This window comes from Pistacia vera, unplaced genomic scaffold (assembly GCF_008641045.1).
Source record: "Pistacia vera cultivar Batoury unplaced genomic scaffold, PisVer_v2 Contig400, whole genome shotgun sequence".
Taxonomy (NCBI): Eukaryota; Viridiplantae; Streptophyta; class Magnoliopsida; order Sapindales; family Anacardiaceae; genus Pistacia; species Pistacia vera.
The window spans coordinates 1,619,488-1,633,507 of NW_022196225.1; the positions used below are offsets into that span (position 1 = coordinate 1,619,488).

Genomic DNA, 14,020 nt, shown 5'->3' on the forward strand with positions numbered 1-14,020 from the left:
AAAACTGTGGCCACAGTGGGTATGAGTTGTTGCTCTATCCAGTTTATATACGGGTCATTGGTCTAGAAACTGAATACCTAATATCGAGAGTAACCGAAGGTTGACATTATTCTATGCATTCGTCTCGTCTCGTCGAGATAACGTATGATGAAATGATCGAATTGCACGGTAACCCATCGTTGACAGGTAACTACTCTTGCTGAATCCGAAATCTATCGGGTGGCCTGATGCCTTGCTAGGGCCAATCTTGGTCTGTGTTTAGTGAGACGATTATTTGGTGTTAATCGCGATACTATACACTGCCGATTGATGAGGAGCCTATGAGTCACACACATGGACAATTTGATCCAAGAAGAAAGAAGGGCGTTTTCGTCTTTTAAGGTGAAAGGGTATTTTGGTAATTTCACAGTGCAATTAAATTTGCTGAGGTCGTAGCCTTATTAATTGTTAGAAAATTATAAGTGAAATTACGTTTAAATGTGTGTTCGCACATATTTTAATATATATTATCATTATTTTTTAATGTAAATATTATATATATATATATATATATATATATAATTGATTTTAATTGAGATAATGATGGAAAAATAAAATATTAAATTGGGAGTTTTTGGCAACATGGGGCGTTTGGGGGCCCAGCCTATTTCGTATGGGATTAGGGCAAATTGATAACTATAAAAAGAAAAGGTTGTGTTTAATTATAAAATTGATTTTTTAGAAATTAAAAATACACAGCAGCCCTCTCAATCACTCCACGACAGAAAACACTTTTGCCTAAATCAATTCAATTGATTTGCTTTCTTCTAAACTTGAAGCGAAAGGGATCTAGCAATCCCTCTTTGGTTCTTTTGAGATTGTCTTCGTGTGGGACTACGCAGGTTCGATCCTACACTTGGATCAATAGCAAAACATTCGTCGACAAATTGGAGGAGCCTCCAACGTGCGTTTGTTTTTCTTAAACTCAGATTTATTTTCTGCAGATTTTATTAATACGAATTGTAAAAATATACCCTTGATTGGGTCATGTAAACAATCCCTGAATTATATTCTTGTTTCGCTGCGTGTATGGGAACGTTTACTAACATCAGAGACAACAAAGCAATCCATTCTCCAACACCTACAGTCTAGGTTGGAGAAATCACCCAAACTTGTCCTGGAGCATTGAAAACATCAATTAAATCAAAGGACAGGCCCAACCATTAACTTGGGGTGAATTTTCAAACGGTTGAACAGAAAGTTTCAAAATTGGAGAAGTATGTTCGGAAATTCGCAAGAAACTATAGGTTTTAGAATGAGAGACGAGGTCAAATTTAGAAATCAAGGAGCATCTATTTGAAACTTGGAGGTGCAATGGGTCAAATTTCGGAAAAAATGAATGAGAGAGCTCAAGGTTCCTTACCAAGTACACCAGTGAATCCATGTGAACAAGCCAATGCCATTACTTTAAGAGGTGGAATGTCTTACAAGAAGTTGAAACAAAAGGGAAGGATGATAACCCAGAGAAGAAGGAAGAATCTGAGGAAGAGGTCGGAAGAGATCATTATTAAAGAGAAGCCAACAAGCCCAAGAAAAGAAGATCCAAGAAGGAAAAGATACCGAAGCCAAGGAAAGAAAATTGTCATTTCCTGAAATACCACTAGAGTTGGCACACCACACTCTTCAGTTCCTTTCCCTTAGAGATTAAGGAACAAATCAAGATAAGCATTTTAGTAAATTTCTTGTGTTTTCAAAAAATGCATATGAACATCCTTTGCAGAGTGCATTGCAGCAGATGTCGGGTATGGAAGTTCTGAGGAAATTCTTTCAAACAAGAGGAGCTGGAAGAGGAGAAATAGTGATGCTCAGAGGAATGCAACACCATTTGTAGAATAAGTTGCCACCAAAGCTCAAAGATCCAAGGAGTTTCACCATCCCTTGTGTTATGGAGTTACATTTGATAGGTTTGTGTGACTTAGGTGCTAGCATAAATCTAATGCCTTTTTCTGTTTTCAGGAAATTGGGGCGTGAAGTGAAGCCTACAATGGTTTCCTGTGCTTGTAGATAGATTGATCAAACATCCACGGGGTATTATTGAAAATGTGCTAGTCAAGATGGTAAATTATATTTTTCCTGCGGATTTTATTGTATAGGATATGGAGGAAGACAAAGAGATTGCTCATTTTAGGAAGACCATTCCTTGCACGGGAAGAACTTTAATGTTGTCTAGGAAGGAAATTGATTTGAGGGGTCCAAGATGAAACATAACTTTTAATGTGTTTGAGGCATGAATTCCATCGGAAGTGGATTCATGTTTGGGGTTGATGTGGTTGATAGAGTAGTAAAAAGACTATTTGAAGAGATCAATCCTCAACTACCTCTTGAGCATGCATCTCCACTCCAAAACTACCCAAGAGAGTGAGTGTGCTAGGTATTTGGAAGCACTCAACCGATAAGCACCACCCAGGATCCATAATTGAAGATTGGACATGAGTAAAGAAAGGACAAGGTAAAGTTGGAAGAAGCCGCAAGCTGAATTGAAGCCCCATCTCATCTCAAGTATGTGCAGTTGGTGAATCTAATTCTTTTCTAGTGATTATCAATGTGAATGAGTAAATTGGAGGAAGAAAAATTGTTTCTGGTGTTGAGAGAGCACAAGTCTTCAAGGATGGCCATTTCAGATATAAAGGGCATTCTCCATTTTGTTTGCACACGATCCTTATGGAAGATGATATCAAGCCAAGGTGCAACCACAACGATATTGAACCCTTTCTATGAAAGAAGTTGTAAGAAAAGAGGTGGTAAAACTCTATGAGCGCGAGAATCATCTATCCCATTTCAGACAGTCCTTGGGTGAGTCTTATACAAGTGGTTCCTGGTGTGCTGTCATAGGCAACCAAGATTAATAACCTTTCTAACCTATACTAAACTGTAAATAGGGTAAGCAAGGGTCGACCCATGAAGAGGTCTAGCTGAATTTTCGATGATGTGACACAGGTGGGGGGGTTTGAGTGAAACAGAAAACAGTCTTAGCAAAATCAAAAAAAACAATTTAAATCGAATCAATTAATATAACAAAACTTGGTCTCAGACAACATCCGCCATCGGAATCTTACAACTGATCATTGATGCAAAATAAATCATCCATACCTGAATATTTACCGTTGGAACTATTTTCTCTCTCTCCTTAATTGTAATTAATCAAGAAACAAGCGATCTTAATGATCTTACCACTAAACAACCCTAGACAAGCGTCAAGATTTAATCTAGTGGACGCCTTAGAATTAGAGAAATCGATGAAGCTAAACACACACAACATAAGCGGTTGTATTATTTAGTTGAATGTTCTTCTTAAGATTACTAATTCCTGACGCAACAAATTATTAACCCTAATTGCTTCACAAGTTAGAGGGATCAAACAATTACGGATTTGATATCTAACTTAGCAGTAGATTGCAACAATTAATAAACTAGTAGGCCTCCCTAGTAATTAAACGAAACAATCATAAAATTAGGCATAGAAAAACATCCATACTCAAACTGATGAAACACTAAGAAAAATATATTGATCTCACAGTTAATGATTCTGAGGCCTTCGTTTCCTTCGACAAGTTACAAAAGTTCTAGCCGTCATGGCCATAACAAAAACTCAAGAGAAAGAAAAATTCCAGAGCAGAGAAGAAAAGAGACGTGGTCCCCCTCAAAACCCTAATCTGATCCCTTTGCAAAATCAGTTGTAGAATTCGAATCCACCAATCTCCTAAGAATATTCTCCTATCCTAAAATAACATAATCCTAATTAATTCTAATTAATTTAAAATAAGATAGAGTCCTAAAATAAAATAGGAAAGTGGTGATTCTGAGCTGTAACTTGCGTGCCACATGTCCTCAAATCTTCCAATAAAAACTGCCCAATTGATTTGCATGACAAGGCAGAATGCTCCAGGACATCCAGTGCAGATGCGTCAAATTCAAGCTCGATTACAACCTTGATGCAGTGAAATATCTCTAACTTAAACATGAAAGTTGTAGATATATTCTTAGCGTTACACAGCATTTTGAATCATCTCAATCGGCGCTCAGATGAGAGAGTTATGCCCAGATTACGAAACAACGTCGAAACTGTCTGAATTCACTTAATTAGTTCCGTTTTGCAATTAACGCCTCCATTTGCATCCTAAATCAAAATAGAATAATAATGAGTATATTTAGGCAGCAAATAAGTATAAAAGACTAGACATTAAGGGGGGTAAATATGACATGTTTCATTCCCATCAGTTCCAAAGAAAGGCAACATCACAGTGATGAAAAATGAGAGCAATGAATTGATCCCGACTAGAACAGTCACGGGCTGGAGGGTGTGTATTGATTATAGGAAACTAAATGAAGCAACAAGGAAGGATCATTTTCCGTTACCATTCATTGATCAGATGTTGGAAAGACTAGCGGGACATGCCTATTACTGTTTCCTAGATGGGTACTCAGGGTATAACCAGATTCCCATTGCTCTTAAAGACCAAGAAAAGACAATGTTTACTTGTCCATATAGTACATTTGTGTATAGGAGGATGCCCTTTTGGTTGTGTAATGCATCAGCCACTTTTCAGCGTGATGTCCATATTTAGTGATATGGTGGAATGGTTTCTTGAAGTGTTCATGGACGATTTCTCCGTTTTTGGCTCCTCTTTTGACGATTGTCTTTCTAACCTTTCTCTTGTTTTGCAGCGATTTCAAGACACTAACCTAGTGTTAAATTGGGAGAATTGTCATTTTATGGTTCAAGAGGGCATAGTTCTTAGACATTGGATTTCAAGGAAGGGAATTGAAGTGGATCGAGCCAAAATTGAAGTGATTGAAAAGTTGCCACCTCCAACAAATGTCAAATCTATCCAAAGTTTCTTGGGACATGCGGGGTTCTACAGAAGATTCATCAAGGATTTTTCTAAGATTTCTAAACCCCTTTGCAATTTGTTAGTTAAAGATGCACCATTTGATTTCAATGATGATTGCATAGATGCTTTTCAAACTCTTAAGCAATTATTAGCATCTACACCTATTATTGCGGTTCCAAATTGGGAACTTCCATTTGAATTAATGTGTGATGCTAGTGATTTTGCGATAGCGGTAATCTTAGGGCAAAGAAAGAATAAAGTTTTGCATGTGATACAGTATGCTAGTAGAACATTGACTTATGCACAATTGAATTACACTACCACTGAGAAAGAGCTTTTGGCAGTTGTTTATGCATTTGACGAATTTTTCTCTTATTTGCTAGGTGCCAAGGTCATTATCTACATGGATCATTCAACACTCAAGCATTTTTTGGCAAAGCAAGAAGCAAAACCGAGACTTATTTGATGGATTCCACTCTTTCAAGAATTTGATTTGGAAATCCGGGATAAGAAAGTGGTGGCAGGTCACTTGTCAAGACTTGAGCAATCGAAAAGGGAGGATGAGAAAGAGGTCCAAATTCAAGACACATTTCCGAATGAACAATTGATGAAAATTGAAGAATCACCATGGTATGCTGATATTGCAAACTATTTGTCATCTTGAGTGCTTCCGATGGATATGACTTGCCAACAAAAAAAGAAGTTATTTTCTGATTTGAAGTTCTATTTTTGGGAGGAACCTTTTCTGTATAAGCATTGTGTAGATAAGATGATATGTAGGTGTGTGCCAGAAGAAGAAATGGACAGCATATTGTGGCATGGTCATTAAAAGGAAGTTGCTGGTCACTTTGGAGGAACAAGAACTGCAACTAAAGTCCTTCAATCTAGTTTTTATTGGCCGAATCTATTCAAGGATGCCTTTAGATTTGCTCAAGAGTGTGACCAATGTCAAAGGAGTTGGAATATCTCAAGGAGGAATGAAATGCCCTTGAACAATATTTTGGTTATGGAACTTTTTGATGTTTGGGGGATTGACTTCATAGGACCCTTCCCAAATTCATTTGAGAACACCTAAATTTTGGTTGCGGTGGACTACATGTGAAAGTGGGTAGAAGTAGTTGCATTACCTTCCCATAATGCTAAAGTAGTGGTAAGCTTTGTTAGGAAGAATATCTTCTCTCGATTTGGAGTACCACGTGCTATTATAACTGATGAAGGGACGCACTTTTGCAACCGGCAATTTGAAGCTCTATTGGGAAAATATGGGGTGACACATTGAGTGGCCACACCTTACCATATGATGCATGCTTTCGACAAACATGCAAATGTGTAGCAAGTGCACTAGTCGCAAAAAGTGATAAAAATGATTAATAGAGTATTGTTCCCACGATGATTGCGTGTTAAGTACTAATTTTCCTAGTTTTGTAACTAGTTGAAGAAAATAAAATTTTGGATTTGCGGGAGACAAAAACAGAAATTAACACAAAATCAATAATGTAATTAAAATTCTAACAAATTAAGAAAATATGAACTGATTACAAAAATATCAATTCAAGACAAAGAGGTTAAGGTTTGACTTCACTAAGTTACTCTAATTCAATCTGCAGTTCATGTTGCTATTAAACTCACATACGAGGATTATAAATCGAATTCCCTAAGTTATAAAACATAACTTCTCAGGCTATATTTTCTTACTTATCCTTATTAAGCTTCTGCACCCAACAAAATGAACATTAATAGTTCAAAGTCTTTTTAGCTAAATGGAACCCTAAAGTAATTTCATAGATCTCCGAACCTATCTCTAGTGTTCATTAAACTATGGTATCTACTCTAAGAGGCTAACACATGAATCACTTCTCAGTCTTATCATGCTCAACATTTAATTCAATTTCATTGAGAACAAGAATAAATAAAAAATCCAATGCAATAGAACATAAAAACAACATCTAAAATAGATTAAACCACTGTAATCAAAGTTAGGTCAAAACCCTAACCCAAAAGTGGATTAGTTCATATTTAAATTTAAGAAATTAGGACAATAAACTGTAAGTAAAGAATTCAACATACTAAAACGGTAAGAAGAGAATGAAATATTCCTTAAATGAAGACCCAAAATTGCTCCAACTTCCAATTTCTGCCTCTTCTTCTCTCAAAATCCGAACCTCAAAAATGAGCTAAGGCTCTCTTAAATAGTCGGCCAAAACCCTAAGATTCTAATGCAATACATTTAAAATGCAACGTTTTAATAAATAGAAGAATTGCAGTTTTTACCGTGGCGAAAAATAAACTTCGTCGCGACATCGAATTGAAATCTCGCTAAACCATCTGACTCGAGGCTAGCTTGCCACGACAGAGAATTATCTTCACCGCGGCAAACTTTGCTTATCTTTTCTAAAATTACAAAACTTCCCTCTGCTTGCTTCTTCGCTTGAATCTTTGATCTTCGTGATCCCCAATAAGAACAAGTTTCATAGTGCTTCCACTCCGCATCAGAATTTCCTCGATTCCTAAATTTCTCTTAATTCCGGGTCCAAAAACTCAATTTCGCTCGATTTTGCTCCAACTACATGTTTTGGCCTGAAACGTAAAATATATGAGTTTAAGTTGCAATTCAGGCACAAAACGACTTAAGAAGTATCCAAAATCCTACCAAAAAGTATAGAAAACAGTATAATCCTAGGATTATCAAATACCCCCAAACTTAAGGTATGCTCGTCCTCGAGCATTAGGCACAAAATTAGACGAAAGAAAAACAACAAAAAAACAGAAAATTAAAACTTCAAATCAAACACAAAAGAGATGCCCAAATGAAAGTCTCAAAAGTTGTTGAAACATTATTACAAGAAAATGCTTAACACTCCAAGAAGTTATAAACTGATTGAATATTTTTCTCTATCGGTCCCCTACATAGGTAATCCCCACTTCAATCCACTTTTCGACTACCCGAATTATTTTATGCAGAAATGCAAAGTTTATCAAATGGTGGTAGACTCCATAAGCCTAAATATCGAACTACTCTCCACTAATGTGGACTAGAAATCACTAAGGATCAAAAGGTCTTTGCAAGTTTGTAACGTTAGGCTTGGGTAGTGGGCTCCAAGGAAAAGGATAGGATAGACAAAGTAAGAGAACTCGATTTTCCTCATGCAAACACTAAGAGCTACATCAATCTCCGCTTTCTTTCTCACCCACCAATCAAGGTGTCAACCATTTTATAACCCTCAAACATATGCATTTCTTATTTTTTTATTTTGAATTGACTAAAAATTTCTATTTTTTTTTTTTTTTTTGAACATAAAACCAACACCATTAAGGTCAATTTCCCCTTCTTCCTGCCCTTTTTGCAACCCCCAAACTTAAGATTTTGGTCCATCACTTATTCATACAACTCTTTGTGTCATACATTAGGTCCAGAATTCTCTTAAAGGGTATGATAAAGTGTTTAGGGTATAGGGATTGGACAATTTTTGCTTTGCAAGAAAAATAAGGCTAGGATAATCTCATAGGGCTCAAATGGGTGACTAGGGAAAGATTCATTCATGGGTTGGCTAGAAATGCTCAAACGTTCCGAAAAATGCCTAAATCATTTGCTCAACAATGTCTAATCCTAGAATTTCGCCTCAAGCACTTCTTAACTAGGTTTTAGAATCCACCAACATTATCAAGACTTTACCTAACCACATAAAATGTTTCTAAGCATGCCGAAAGAATGAAAATGGTGGTTCAACCACTCAACGAACCTCAAGCTAAATCAAGTCAACCAACCTAAACTTGAAGCAATGCTTCGCATTTTCTATAAATAAATCCTAACAATCAAAATCTCATCATGGACTTATGCAAATCATCTAGGCAGCAAAAACAACACCACAAACTAAATTAACACACAACCCAAAAACAATAAAACACACAAAGATAAAAGTTTATTAAAACATGCAAAAATTTCTAAATTTTTCTCTACCCCTAAACAGAAAATGGCATTTTCCTCAATGTCAATCAATAATGCACATTGGACTAAAGAAAAACGATCATAAGGCATGAGATACTCCCCTGATTAATCCGTGAAGAACGAAGTGAGCTCAAATCTAGACATCCCTTCATCGTCTTCTCCATCAGCAAAATCTATCAAAACACATAAACTCAAGTGTCCAAAATGTGTTAGAAAACCTCACAGATTATGGAAAAATTACATCTCATTCTCAAACCTTAACCAACTAAACCTAAAACCTAAGAATGCAAAACAAAGTAAACGTAAAACAAGAAAAGCTGAGTTCCACTATACAAAATAAAACAAAACAAAAATGTATTCTAGGCTCATTCATCTGCATCCTCTCCATCAGCGTCATCCTCTTCCTCCATGGCATCATCCTGAATTTAATCTTTTTCTTCCTCTTGCCATTCTTGCCATTGGAAATCGGCTAAATCAATGCCCAAATTGGCGCAGCACTTCGATTGCATCTCGTACAATGTGCAGGTCTGATATGCCATCCAATCTTGACGCATTTCCATTTTGTCCATCTTTTTTAGGATATGTTGTAACATCTCTTTTATCATGGGACATGGAGCATGAGCTGTGGTAGAGATTGTGGTTCTTGGTCTTTTTGAGCTTGAACTGGCTTGTCTAATGGTAAGACGATCTAGGAGCTTATAATAATATACTTGGTCGAGGACTAGGGCAAGATGAAGAAGTGGTTCATCATCTGCCTTCTTGACTCCAACTTTCATGCAAATTTTAGTAATGAGATATGGGGAGGCAAAGCTCACTCTCATTGGTTTGGCTGCATGCCTTATATTCTCCATTATGATATTCCCCACATCCATTATCTTTCCAGTGGCAATGGCATAAAGTAAGATTGCTCGCTCAAAATCCACTGAACTGTAGTGTGTTTCTGGAACCATCCTCGCACAGACAAATTATTGCCAAATTCTAGCCGTGGGAATCAAGTTAGTCCCTTTTATTCTTCTCCTTCCCTTCTTCGAGAATTCCCAAGAGGTACTTGGCTTTGCTAAAAGCTTAAGTATCTCATCATAATTAATCTCCTTAGCCTTGAATTCTACAAAATCATCACGATCAATTGGATCAATCTGGGAGAATTCATTGATGATCTTTACACTAAATGGCACCTTAATACCCCTCACATATACATGCCCGAGCTGATACTAAGGGAAGTTCGCATAAAAGTCTCTTACAATTGGCTCTATGGCTAAATGCTTAGGTTCAAGTAGAAAGATGTCCCAACCTCTCCCTTTGATCCAAGCTTCTGCATTGACAGTGGTCAATCCTCTCTCAGCAATAAAACTCTTGTCTTTTCTTTGAATTGCTACTTCGTAACGCTGCCTAGCCTTTTCATTCACAAATCTATTATCGACATGTTTGCCCTTACTCCTTGGAACTGCTTTGAGTGGCATTTTCTCTCAAAAGTACTCTCTACACTCTACCACCAAAATCAACAATTCAACTGTCTACTCTAAACTATTGCACATGTCTCACAACTTCAATTCAATTCCTCAATACCTTATCAATTTTGAAATCAACAATCACACCCCAACAATCACCAAACTTCCTTATGCACTCTCAAACTTCACAAACATACACCTAAACTTCCTTAACCACCAATCAATCAAAATCAACACTTCTACACTCCAAACATAAATAACAACTCTAAACACGCAAGTAATATCCAAAAATTTCGAGTTCAGGCAATAATCTAAAGATTAATCATTCAAACCATGAAGTCTGTAAAAACAAAAGCATGAAAACTCGAAATCTTACCACACCCAAGCTTGATGAACCTTCAATTGCTCCATTTTTTCTCTGAATTGCAAAACCCCAATTTTGGAAAACCTAGGGTTTCCAAAATTTTCTTCAAAATTGGCTAGATTTGGTGCAATGGAAGGTTGTAAAAGTGTTTATGGGAGTGATGGTGTAGAATGGTGAAGCAATTTTGCTAGAAAAGGGTTGAAATTGAAAGTGAAATTTGTTTGTTCTTGGAAGCTTTTTGGAATACTCGCGAAAAATGAAGAAGTAACGCGAGTTTATATAGAAAATGGTTTTTGCCACGGCAAAGTTCTTGAATTACTTGTGCGAACTGCTTGATGCCGAGACGAAATTTGGGAAATTTTTCCTTAGGCATCATAGTACATACAATGCCGTGGCGAGATTCTTCTTTTGCCGTGGCGAAGTCCTGAAATTCCTTAAGGTCACAGTGTATACAGTGACGCGGTAAAAAATTTATTTTGCCGCGGCAAAATCTGGAAATTCCTTAACTTTGCATTTGGTAGTGTGTACAATGCCGCGATGAGATTTTTATTTTGCTACGACAAAGTCTTGAATTACATGAGCACTCATTTGGCAGTGCATACAATGCCGCAGTGAGATTCTTCTTTTGCCACAGCGAAGTTTGGGAAATTTTGTTTCATGCCACATTTTGATCATTCACCTGAAACACCTAAAGGAAAACGAAATTAAACTATTTCCTAAGTTAGAAAACACATAAACAAATTTAAAATAACTCAAAAATGAGAATGCTTGGGTTGCCTCCCAAGAAGTGCTTGTTTATAGTCGGAAACTCGACTTTCTCAAGTCCTTCGTCAATCTGGACTATCCAGATGCATCTCGTCCCAAACATTTTCCTTGGACTGAGGCTTCAATTGTTGATGATTCTTGTCACATCGGGTCTTTGTTGAGAGCTTAACCACCCATTTCCATTCCTTTTAGGATTCGAGCATTCTCATCGACAACTTTTCAATTTTTTAACTTTCCATCAGCATTCTTGAACTGAGAAGTTCGTCCCTTGTGAAGACATTTGCTCTATTGTGGCTCATCTAGGTATGTTGTGTAAACTTTTGGTTTATGATATTCATTTCAATTTGCCTTGACTTGACCATGCATCCCTTAATTGGCGATTTAGGATCATCAATCTTAGAAGTTTTAATTGTCGACTGATCCATCGAGTCAATTTTGAAACATGAATCTTGCTTCGATGGAACTTTTAGAGTTTCAAGGACATTGAATGTCACTTATTCCTCTTGCACCCTCATGATCAACTTCCCCTCTTGTATATTAATTAAGGCTCTTCCGGTAGCAAGAAATGGTCGTCCCAAGATGAGAGGAATCTCCTTGTCTTCTTCCATATCCAACACAAAAATGTCTGCCGTAAATATGAATTTATCCACCTTAACTAGTATATCTTCAATAATGCCCCTTGGATGCTTAATGGATCTATCTGCAAGCTGCATGGATATGGTTGTAGGCTTCACTTCACCAATCCCTAGTTTCCTGAAAACATAAAAAGGCGTTAGATTAATACTTGCACCCAAATCACATAAAACTCTATCAAATGTAATATCTCCTATGACACAAGGGATAGTGAAACTCCCTGGATCTTTAAGTTTTGGTGGTAGCTTCTTCTGCAGAATGACACCGCACTCCTCTGTAAGCATCACTATTTCCTCCTCTTCCAACTTTCTTTTGTTTGCCAGAATTTCCTTGACGAACTTAGTGTAACTTGGCATCTGTTGCAAGTCATTTGCAAAAGGAATGTTAATGTGCAGTTTTTTTAAATACATCAAGGAATTTTGTGAACTGCTTATCCTGATTTTGTTTTATAAGCCTTTGAGGAAAAGGAACAGAAGGGGTATGATGTACCAACTCCGGCGGTATCTCAGGAAATGGCAATTTTTCCTTCTTTTGCTTTGGCATCTTTTCCCTCTTTTGTTCTTCTTCTCTAGGACTCTTTAGCTTTTCCTCAACAATGATTTCTTCCTCGATTTCTTCATCAAACTCTTCCTCTATTTCTTCATCAGACTCTTCCTTTTCTTTTGGTGGGTTCTCATCTTTCCCTTTTGTTCAACCTCTTTCAAGACTGTTCCACTTCTTAAAGTTATTGCATTTACTTATTCACGTGGATTTGTCACTATGTTACTTGGTAGGGAAACTTGAGGTCGGTCATTCAACTTTTCGGCTATTTGACCCATTTGTACTTCCAAGTTTCAAATCAACGCCCCTTGGTTTCTGAAATTCGCCCTCGTCTCACTCATAAAACCTGTGGTCTCTTGCATGAACATCCCGAACATATCCTCCAATTTTTAAACTCTTTGATCCCCTGGTTGATTATTCACCCCTACTTGATTGTTTGGCACCGTTATTTGATTCCATTGATTATTCTAATTGCCCCAAGACAAGTTTGGATGATTTCTCTAACCAGGATTGTACGTTTTGGAGAAAGGATTGTTCTGTTGTCTCTGATTCCCAACCAAATAATTGACTTGTTCTGATGATGAGGATGCTAAAGCAAAATTATTCCTCACTTGGCATTCAATGCTCGCATGTTACCTGCACAAAAATCACGTGTTACTTGAGATGTTTGAATTGAATTTACTTGCATACCTCTTAATTGTTTCTAAAGTGCTGTCAGTTAGGCTAAAATGGCAGTGTAAACATCTACTTCATGAATACCCATAGACTTCTTCGAATGAATTCTTTCATTGGGTCTCTGGTAGTTGTTACTTGCCGGGACTTTAAGTAACTCATACACTTCTTCAGGTGTCTTATTTTGCAATGCTCCTCCAATTGCATCATCCACCATTGTTTACACATTTGTTAGCAACCCATTATAGAAAGTTTGGACTTGCATCCAAACAGGCAAACCATGGTGTGGACACTTTCTCAGCAGTTCCTTATATCTCTCCCATGCTTCATACAGTGACTCGTTCTCTTCCTGTAGAAATGATGTGATATCATTTCTCATCTTTGCAGATTTCGCTAGAGGGAAATATTTAGTTAGGAACTTTTGTGCCAATTCATTCTAGGTTGTGATTGTTCCTGCTAGTAGTGCCATTAACCATCCCTTTGCTTTATCCCTCAATGAAAAGGGGAATAATCTTAACCTGATGGCGTCATCTGACACTCTATTTGCCTTGAATGTGTTATAGGCTCTAAGAAGTTTGAAATGTGTGAATTCGGATCTTCCTTTGCATCTCCCCCAAATTATACCAGCTATTGGATCATTTGGATGATTGCCAGCTTTATTTCAAAATTGTTGGCTCGCACCGGTGGTCTAGTGATACTTAGACCACTACCATCAACGGAGTGTACTGAGAATTCCTTCAAAGTTCTAGTTTCAGCCATCTCAATTACTATTGCCTTTTGT

General features: G+C 37.2%; 1 non-coding gene across 1 annotated transcript; it reads left to right on the plus strand.

Moving 5' to 3' along the window:
* The first annotated feature begins 13,514 nt into the window (after positions 1-13,514).
* On the plus strand, positions 13,515-13,621 carry LOC116141919. Its single transcript, XR_004129900.1, has one exon. It is a non-coding gene; the product is annotated as a small nucleolar RNA R71 (small nucleolar RNA).
* The last annotated feature ends 399 nt before the right edge of the window (positions 13,622-14,020 follow it).